The sequence below is a fragment of the Hibiscus syriacus genome, unplaced genomic scaffold (assembly GCF_006381635.1).
Source record: "Hibiscus syriacus cultivar Baekdansim isolate YM2019G1 unplaced genomic scaffold, ASM638163v2 tig00111377_pilon, whole genome shotgun sequence".
NCBI classification, from domain to species: domain Eukaryota; kingdom Viridiplantae; phylum Streptophyta; class Magnoliopsida; order Malvales; family Malvaceae; genus Hibiscus; species Hibiscus syriacus.
This window is the reverse complement of record NW_024063073.1, coordinates 150,106-160,943: the sequence shown is the minus strand read 5'-3', so window position 1 is coordinate 160,943 and position 10,838 is coordinate 150,106. Positions and strand designations below refer to the sequence as shown.

Below are 10,838 nucleotides of genomic sequence, written 5' to 3'. Positions count from 1 at the left end.
TTAGCGATGCTTTTTCAAAAACGCCGTAATAGACTCATCTTTTGTGCGAATACCTACCTGCTCCCAACATTTGGTTAAAGCTGAAGATGGAATATTATTATTAGGTGGTGCCATCTGAAGCAAGACGCCGCCGCTAGCTTTAAATAGAGGCATTGCGAGCATGAATACTGCACATGAAACTAATCCCATGCACAAAGCTTCAGCGTTATTTACCCTGCAAGGCGTAGGACAAAATTACGAGAGAAACAAGAGGAATGAGCAGGAGGAGTCAATTTTAAGATTGAAGCAAGGGATGGTCCGATGGGAAGATGGGTGGGGCAGTCGTTAGAGGGGGAATAAAACTCAATTCGATTCAAGAAATCTAATTTTTCTACTCGACTCGGCTTGATTCAAGTCGTAATTTCATAAATTCGACTAGAAAAAATTCAAATTCAAGTTGAGTAATTAGTTGTTTGATTTTCAAGTTTGAGTCAAATCGTTTAAATCGAAATCAAATATTATCATAATATTAGAAATGTTTATAATTAAATTTAAATAAAAACTCGAACAACTCGACTTGACTCGATCACATACTCACCCCTAGCAGTCGCTCCCTTGAAAATGTCAAATTCTTATATATTTTAGATTTTTATTTTTTATGTTATAAGTTCACATCTTTTAAAAACTTGTAAATTCATCCCCAAATGTAAAATTTTATATTCGTGATTCAAGTAAGAAATTACCCGAGAGACAAAAACCAGGACGTAAATATCGAACCTGCACTTAGAAAACAAACATATATATATATATATTAGATGAGCTCTATTCAATGATAAAAAGAGTTAGACCCAAAAGCAGGGGTGGTCCGAGGGGTGTGAGGTGCAGCCTCTAGAATTTTCAAATTTTCTTATATTTTAGATTTTATCTTTATATTTTTTATTGATTGTTTAATTTTGTGCCCCTCAAATTTTATAACTTTACCCCCTAAATTTTTTAATATAATTAATTTCTTAAGTTCACACCCTTTACATAAATTTCTGCGTTCGTCCTGCCCAAAAGCTAACAGCATGCATAGAGACAGAATTACAGAACATATCACACCTGCGAATGGAATCTGCAAGAACATGCAAGCAAACCGAGTGGTAATTCATGTCTTCAGCTTTCTCGTATGCTGCAAGAACCTCGACGGTATGAGCATTTTTATTTTAATTTGAGATGTAAAATCTCAACAACTAAGGTATTCCCACTTACCAAGATAGATTGACGACCAAACGCCATTAAGATTCATCATTAGTTTGTCACCGCAGATACGACTAAATAATGCCTAAAGCAGAATGACATTAACAACTGGTTAATATTGCCTAATCTACAACCCGGGATGGATGTAAGATTTTATTTTAGGGGAGCGGATTTAAACTTAAGAGACGAACTAAAATTCTGGAAGGGGCGAAAATAGATTTTCAATAGAAAATACATAGAAAAAATCTAAAATATACGATGATTTTAAATTTTCAAGGCGTGACTGCCCCGCCCGTCCCTCGGCCATCCCTATATACAACCAATCAAAAACAAGATGATCCACTTACTTGTGCTCTGATTCATCTTCAATGGAAGCATGAAGCGCGTCCACAATTAAGGAGAATGACATGAACAATAGAAAAATCTGTCTAAACAATTAGCAGAATCTAGAATGACATTTTTCATTGAAGAAAAGAAAGGTAGAAAAAATTTGCTGTACTATTTCTAATTACTAAGAGCTATGTTGCATTAATACATATACATGAACAGAAATAAGGACAGATACGAGAACATGAAATGATAATTTTCAAAAAATTTACATGGTATGGTACTGTTACGAAAAGGATAAAGTAAATATAAATAAATTTTAAAATTTGTAATTACTACAAAAATCACGTATTAGACTCGTATTTAATTTTTTTTGCAATTAATATCTTTGTTAAAGCAGACATATTTTGACTTTCTGACATCTGATTGAGGTGTTTAAAGATACATTATAAAGGTAACGAAAAAGTGGTCATACTAAGAAGATATCTCAACACAGAAATACCTGAATCTCATCCAAAAATCCTTTGTAAGTTAATTAATGTTCCAAACTTCAAAATCAACTATAGTTTATTATTCAAGATAATCTTTTTTTTATATTAATTTTAAGTTAAATCTCAAAAATACCCTTGAAGAAGTCGAGGACTGGCTCTGCGATACTGAGCGATGCATGGACCAGTTAGGATTATACCCGCAGCGGCGTTATTTGGGAGTTGTCTCCATGTTGGACGGGAATGCCCACACCTGGTGGGAGTCTGTGGTCAGTAGTGTTCCAGCCGATCGCTTGACCTGGGACTTCTTCAGAGAGCGTTTCAGGAGTCATTTTCTGGGAGAACGTTATCTCACGCAGAGGTGACACTAGTTCTAGGATCTAGTTCAGGGTGATATGATTGTTTCTGAGTATGAGATAGAGTTTCTGAAGTTGTTGAAGTATGGTTTCAGTTTGGTACCTACCGAGAGGGATCGGTGCCGAAAGTTTGCTCAGGGGCTCATATACTAGCTGTGTCGTCAGGTGGTTACTCACCAGGATGAAGTGTTCGATGTTGTAGCAGAGAGAGCAAAGGACACTGAAGAAGCGGAGGCTTCTTCACCTGATAGAGATAGGTAGATCGAGACCGATCTAGGAGACTTTTTGATCAGTATGAGCCTTCTGCACACCCTGATAAGAGGACTCGTATTGCTGCTCATCAGAGGAGTCATTTTGGTTCGAGGCTTCATCACCTCCACCTCCATTAGTTAGTCGAGGCGATCATTTAGGTTTCACTCTGATACCGAGTTATAAGCACTGTGGAAATCGACACAGGGGAGAGTGTCATAAGAAAATGGGTATATGTTATCATTGTGGATCTAGTGAGCACTTTTTGAGAAATTATCTGCATCCATCCTCTGTTATCGGACCCCACTCAAACTCTTGCACATTCTCATGCTTCTGTTCAGACTCCCGCTAGGAGTCGCAGTCAGGGTAGGATTTTTGGATCTGTTCTTAGGGTTGACAGTAGAGCTCGATCGCAGAGTAGAGGACCAGTTGATTCTGAGGCTAGACAACCTGCCCTTGCCTATGCTACCCGATGTTTTGGTTATCGAGATGAACTAGGGACTTCTGCAGGTATATTTATTGTTATTTCTATTTCATACCATGTATTTCTAACAACGCCCTCCAATACCCGAGTTTCGTATCCTAAGACCCTCAGATATTCGACTTAAGGCAATGAGACCCTTGTTTTCGCTCCGAGTCTAGCAAGATTTTCCATTATTCTCAATAGATTAATTAGCCTTTGTCCTCAGAAAGAACTATTGGAGATCTAGGTTCTATTACCTGTTTGACTTTGGTGAATTTCGAGGACGAAATTCTTTTAAGGGGGAGAATTGTCATACCCTAATTTTTAATTTAAAATTTGAAAATATAAATTAATTATTTTTCTGGACTAAACCACAAAATTTTAAAAATTTAGGCTAATTTTGAAAGTTTATAAAGTTTAGGAACTAGTATTATAATTTACCCATACTCAGCTGATAGCAAAAAAAAGGGAGATAATGGCTGGCCAGGCTTGAACCCGTGACCTAGGGTATGTTTGGGTTTAAAATAATAAAATATATATCTTAATTGTTTTATTTTTGGGTTTTTAATACCTAGACTCTCTCTCGAATCAACCCTAAATTTTCCCAAATTTTTAACCCCAACCGCCGTACCCCTTTTTGATTTGTCCGCTTCGGTCGCTGATTATGTGCTCCGCTGCCATCATCAGACCCAACATCCTCCGACGAACCCAACCCAACCGTTAGCAACCCGAATCGGCCACCTTTTATTCTGAATCGAGAGCAAGTCACTCGTGGCACTGCCGCTCGGTTATTTGTCGATTCAGGCCACCTCGCTTGTCAGCTCGCCTCACCACCCCAGCACCAGACTCCTCAGCCTCGTGCGACCAAAACCCGATTGGTGTGGCTCTCCACCGTCGTTGTTTTCACCGTCCGTAAGGGGTAAGATTCGTGTCACCTTTATTATAATATTTTGATGAGTTATGGTTGATTTTTTTTTGCTTTTGGTCGAGTGTGATGATGCATCCCGAGTGTTCGACGATCATCCCCAACTCTGTCTCCATTTCCACGTGCCACCAAGTCAACCTGAACTGATCTTCATGCTTCTATCGAAGATCTGAGTTAACTCAGACTGAACCAAGTCAACCCGAACCAGTCTGACCTGTTGACTTTGACCTGACCCGTTGACTTTGACCCAAAAAGTCAAATTTTCTGAAAAGTAATATTTTATGTTTTTCGACATCCTGAGTCTGAATTCGAAGTATGTTTTGCCAAATTCAAACCCTCAAGCCTTCGAATTGACCGTTAAACCCGAATGTGCATTTGTAAATTTAGTATTTATTTCAATGCAATAAATTTTACTAAAGGATCAAGGATTAATTAATGTTATCAAATATTTAAGGTACTTGTGGATCTCTTGACCTTAACCTGCTCGACCCGGTTCCTCTTGATTAGCTCGTCTACGAGAGCCCGTGAATACTTGTATATTTTTGTAACCCTGTCAAATGTTCATTTTAGATTATTATTCTATTATAACCATGTTCTATAATAATTTAGGTTCTCTTTCAGTCGAAGAGCCTAGTGAAGCCGGTGCTCGATAAATCTCTCAGACTGATACTTTTTGTGAGGTGTGTTCCTTGTGTGACACACATTTGTTTAAATATATGTTTGAAATACAATGTGCATATGACTATTTTATCTGATTTACAATATGACTATCTGTTTGACTTGATTTCGTATGATTTATCTGATTTAAAGTCTGATTTCTGATTTACTAAAGTTTAAGCCGATTATCTGATTCATGTTCTCTTATTACTTTTTTACTGATAAATAAATATGTCTGAACTCTGATTTTATGCTACCACTAATTTCTGTCTAAAAAAATGTTTTTTCTCTGGGTACACTGGGATTTAGTATGAAGTCTCTGCATGTTCAGCTCGGTCAAATTGGTAATTCCTTATATAAGTTCAGACTGATCAAACTGGTAATTCTTTATAGACCTAAGGTGACTCTTGGGTGGGCTCCTAGGCCTAATGGGCCTAGTGATAAGACCTTATGGACCCTAAGGTACTCCCTTAGGGTGGCTTCTTTGTTGTGTGCATTGGGTAAGTCCTTATGGGCCTGAGGGCACTCCCCTCAGGTGGGCACCTAAGCTTCGGCTAGGATAGGACCTTATGGACCCAAGGTGCTCCCTTAGGTTGGCACCTACGCCCTTCGGGCCTAGGGTAAGTCCTTATGGATGCAGTTCTGGGGAACTGCATATGGTGTTCGGTTGGAGGACGATCCTGAAATTGTAAACTAAAAACACTACTAACGTTTTCACAAGTTGGAACTGATCTGATTTTGAAACCTCTACCGACGTTTCATGACTTTATTTTTGAACTGGTTTTGAAATATAAATTGTATGTTTTATTTCTGCACTGTTGGAACACACTGAGCTCCCTAGCTCACTCCCCCAAATCTCTCTCTTTCAGATACTTTTTTATAGGCGACATGTACCTGGCACTTGGAGGATCGACACATTAGTACAATGACATTTTGTTGTAATGTATTTATCTTCCGAGCTGCATTTATTTTGGGTGACATGTGTCTATATTTTGAAAATACTGCTTTTGTTACTAATGTTAGCTTTGCTTCGATACTGATTTTGAAATATTTTATTTAGTTTTTACGATTTTAATTTATTGAATTTAAACTTTGATGCTATTAATTATATTTTTAAAGATGTTTAATTATAATTCGGATTTTAAATTATCAAATAATATTTTTGGAAATTTTTTATCGTAATCCGTTAAATTTGGTCGTAACGCATAGGTCAGGTCTAAGGGTTACACAGAAGTTGAACCTGGAGATGGATATTCTTGGCAAGTACGTTGAAAGGCTTCTCACCAGTGGTTTTGTTGATTCGATTAAAGGCTCGTGATTTGCAGAAAATTATATAAAAAAAGAAAAAAAGAAGAAGATGAGGTTGGTTCATTCATGTTTCTCCTATGTTGTTTTCACGCTGCATGTTGAATCCGTGGTACTTTAAGTTAGTTTCACTGCATGATTCGTATGTTGTAGAAAACTGTGTTGAATCTATTGGTATCAGTGCATTCATTATGAGAACATGTTAACGATGAAGATTGTATGTAATTCTGTGTTAAACTGGCATTGTTATTATCATCTAATATAGTCATTGCACCCAGGGGCGGATCCACTTCTTCACGAGTGTGGTAAAATGTCCAACCTGTGATTCAAATTTCTTCCGTTAGTTACTTATTTTATTAATAGTGCCACCTTATAATTTTATGTGTCTATCTTATTCAAAAAATTTGTGTTGTTAGCATATTTGTGTTCATCTTAAAAATATTTCTGAATCCGCCACCGACTCTATCTCAAAAATATTTTTGAATATGCCACTGACTCTATCTACAATTTCAGTGCTATTGTTTATCATTTTTCTCCGGTGTCTCATATGTGCCCAACTAATGGATTGTAGTTTTCATTTATTATTAGCACGAATCAAGCGACCTAGGTGGTAAAGGAATTATTGTTATTCTTGAGGTCTCAGATTGGAACATAGAAATGCTAGAGGTGTAAGTGTTTAATATCAAATAGTAAGAAGTTGTTTCCTCCTAATAAATCCAATACGAGCTACGCAGTTGTTTCCTCCTGAAACTTATATTCCATAGACATCAACTCGGTGCTCGACTGTATCTCAACAATGGACTGATAACTTGTGCAATCTGCATGAAAGTCGAATCCCAGAAAGCAGAAGAAAAATCAGTGTTCAAAGTGCAGCAAAATACAGTGAATTCGATAAAAATTTAGGCATGAGAATCTGGATGATGACTAACAGATCGAAAGCATAAGAGAGTTGTAAGAAGAAAAACGCAATTCGTTACACCAATCGAAACTACTTCAAATGGAAGATACAGCACCACAAAAAAGGTAAAAACGATTTCACTTGCAAGAGTTTCGTACTCTTTGACAAGATGTGCGAAACGGAACTCGACCGTGTCTCAAACCTGCAAATGATAGTCGAGGGTAAAGGCACGGATATCAGACGGACCAGTCCCAAGCCTGCCAACAAACATTATAAGCAAAACAAACTCATGAGAGAAAGCTTCTCAAGAATTAATAATAAAAGCAATGAGCAATGATCAAAAGAGTGCTTCTCTAGGCGACGTCAAACTGCAAAACAGGCCAAGTAAATAAAGTTCAATTGGAAATGGCAGATTAACAAATAAAAAACCGAAATACCTTTTATTAATGGTACCGTAGTGAAACTCTACTTTCCCGGATTTGACGTCTTCAATGTACTGCACCAACAGGGGGATAACACAATTTGTTAAAATTTAAGTTGATAAGAATTGTTAAACAAATTCTAACAAGATTTAGTTTTATGGAAAGAAATAAAAAGGAGAAGCTCAAACCAAATTCAAAGTAACAAAAATTGAAGAAAATGCCAAAGAGTCGAAAGGAATATTGTCCAGTTCGAAGAGAGAGCACTCGGATGATTCTGGTCCGGGTGAAAACTGGGCTTCTTCAGCTTTGCCAAGAAGATAACATAAGTCTGCTCCAAAAAAGAGAAAGCAATGTACATTCACAGGCATCTCCCTTAAATGTGCATGAAATAAAGCAATAAAAGATGTTTCTTCTAACTTGTCCAATAAGAGGGATATCCAGTTGTGCAAAAGGCGAAATGACTTCCACTTCAGCACCTGCCTCTTCCCATGTTTCCCGGATTGCCCCTTCAGCTGCAGACTCTCCAATTTCAAGGTAACCAGCAGGAAGTGTCCTATATTAATGCCATCCAATCAACTCAAATATTTGTAATGGCCATTAGGATAGTAGGAACTAGCTACTTCACAAGAAAAGTAAGTGCGAGTACTCCATACTTCAAATGCATAATTAGTCTCCTTTTCAAACAAACATCGGAAGATGACGAGATAACTATATTCAATCCTTTCCTAAGCCAAATTCCAATCATCCAAATACATACCAAAGACCGAAAGATGGTTCAATGTTCCGCTTGCAAAGTAGAATCTTTCTATCATGCTCAATGAGGCAACCCACAACCTAAACGTTCCAGTTTAGTAAACAGATTAAGCATAAAAGTATTATCTTAAAAAAATCATACTTTAAGGTCTGCAACAGAAGTACAAATTAGTAAGGGAAACGCCGATTCAGATTGGAAACTGGAATATATTCAAAGTATTATTTTCTCAACTAACCTTCCAAAATAGAAAACGATACCTACCATTATCTCAATGCAAGTGCATTATTACCGAAAACTCTAAATTCATTCCTTTTGTTGATAACTCAAAATCCAGGAAGGGACGACCTACTGAAAGTCCAGAGGATATCACACAAGTCTGAAATTATCAAGGATCTTAACAGGAATCTCCTCAAAAATTAACACAAGACTTAGCACTGTGATATCTTTATCAACTATGACTGTGATATCCATTTGTCAAATTGAGAAAATGGTCTAAGGATTGCCACACAAGGAAGCAACCATGAAACCTGAAGATATTAAGTGCTTAGTGGTTATTTTAAAATCAATGCGTGACTGGATGAACAAACAGTTACACATTCCAACTCCTTGTTCTCCCAAGAGATTTGAAGTTGTTCAAAACAGTCCTGAACCTGGAGAAAGGAGATTTGTCACTGAGAGTGATGCATGCCTACGTCCTTGCTTACTCTGGTTAAGAACAAATTGTCAGTTGATGATTTCATAAGAAACAATTGTGGCATAGATGATGGGAAATTATTTACGTGAAGCTAGGAAGCATATTTTAACTTCTGTAGCCTGGTTCGAACAATTTGAAACTCTTGGAAGGAGGTGCTCCTCCGGATGCTATTTTTGGTGACTTCACATACTGAGTTAGAAAAATCTAAGCAAGCTAAGTCAGCTACCCTTTCTGTCTTAAACAAAAAGGGACGAGTAAGATGTCGCTGAAAAATCAGATAAGATGTATCAGCTTTCTAAGACTAAAACAGAGGTTATTGAAGAAGTTTTGGGTGTGAAATAAACCACGCCTAGAAGGGGTAACCAAGATAGGAGATTTTTGGTGAAATGGTTAGGGAAACAAGCTAGTGAAAGTACTTGGATTGCCGAAGAAGAGCTGAAATGGTGAAACTTTTCTCGCCAGAGTTGACTTTCCCAAGCTGGGAAAAATGACACAAGAGCTTTTAAATATTTATTATTTCAATTTTATTTATGAAGTATTAGATATATATTCTGGACTTCTAACTCTTTTCAGCCTTATTTATTTCAACTGCTTCGGTCATTCACCCCACCCCACCCCCCAAAACACAAACACACACACATCACAAAGACTAAGGCAGAAACTTGCCATTTGGAAAACAATAAGCCACATTTTAATTTGCAATAACATACCATTTTTGGATTTTGATAGGCAATTTTTCCACAAAGGGTGCAGATAGCTCTTATTTTCTCTTCTCCATCAGGTATTTCATGCTTTGCTGGGCCACCACACCACTGGCAGAACTTGATCTTATGAACATTTCCCTGTAAAATGATAAAGAAAACAACTATGAAAAATGCCAAGACAGAATCCATCTTCCAGTTATCTAAGAAATTTAGTTTACAATTGTCTTGTACTACAATGAGTTATGGATGCCATCACACTTCGAGTTTCAACAATAATACAACTATGAAAGAGGAAATCAAATTTTCTAGCAGATTTAATTTAAAAAAAAAATAAAGAAAAATCAATGAATACTGAACAGTACAGTATGTAATATATGAATTCATTTCATTCTGTTCCCTCTAACAGTTAAAGACTATAAGATTCTTCTAATGCTGAATTCATAATGCTTAAACATTCTGAACAAATCAACAACGTAAGGGTTTTAAGCCCTAAAAACACACTGTACTTTTTTAATTAAATTTTATTTATAATCACATAAGCAGCATACCACTACATAAAAGTAAATCACTGAATTAATTGCTCATCTACCAAAAAAAAAAGTCAACTTTTTTTCTACCAAAACATGTTCAACAGACCACCCAATTCACAATTACAAAGAAAATACTCACAGCTGAAGGAACTGCAACGGAAGTAGAAGAGGAAGAAGGGGCATCTGAGTTGGACTGGGACTGAGTCGAAAACATCTGAATCACTCTAAAAGACGGAGATTTGGGAGCTGAGTTGCAGCTTATTTTTGAAGAAATGAGAGAAAACCCATTACCAGAGTGAGGCTTCTTTAGTCTTTGAGAGATAAACCCAGATGAACAACCAATAATTTGTAAAGCTTTTATCATTACGAAGCTAAAACGATGAAGAGAAAAAGGAAATAAAGACCGGAGGGAGGGAGGAAGGAAGAGGGAGGAAATTGAAGAGAGTTAAGATTAAGGAATGTGATATTTTTGGTATCTCAGAGGATGATGATGATGATGGGTACTGAGTACGTAATCCTATCAATGGAGTACGCCCTGGTTGGTCGATGATGTTTCATGATTAAATAAAATTATAAATTACTAAAAATAAAAGTATTATTAAGAACCAACGGCGATCGAATAACGTGTTTAAAACATTCTATTAACCGAGTGATTTGATTATGATATTTTAAAATTTAATGACTTATTTGTGGCCTTATTAATAAATGAATGGCCTGTGGTGTATTCTACCAAAAATATTCGTGACGCAACGGCTATCAGAGGCACAAAAATAAATATCTTTCACAAAATTGACCACAACCTCTCTTCACTGCGGAATACATGATAAATATATAAACAAAGACGGAGC

The 10,838-nt window shown here is 36.8% G+C and overlaps 2 pseudogenes; both read right to left on the bottom strand.

Annotated features, from left to right (window-relative positions):
* On the bottom strand, window positions 1–2,365 carry LOC120159814 (annotated as a pseudogene).
* Window positions 2,366–6,657: 4,292 nt separating this feature from the next.
* Window positions 6,658–10,507, bottom strand: LOC120159836 (annotated as a pseudogene).
* Between the last annotated feature and the right edge of the window lie 331 nt (window positions 10,508–10,838).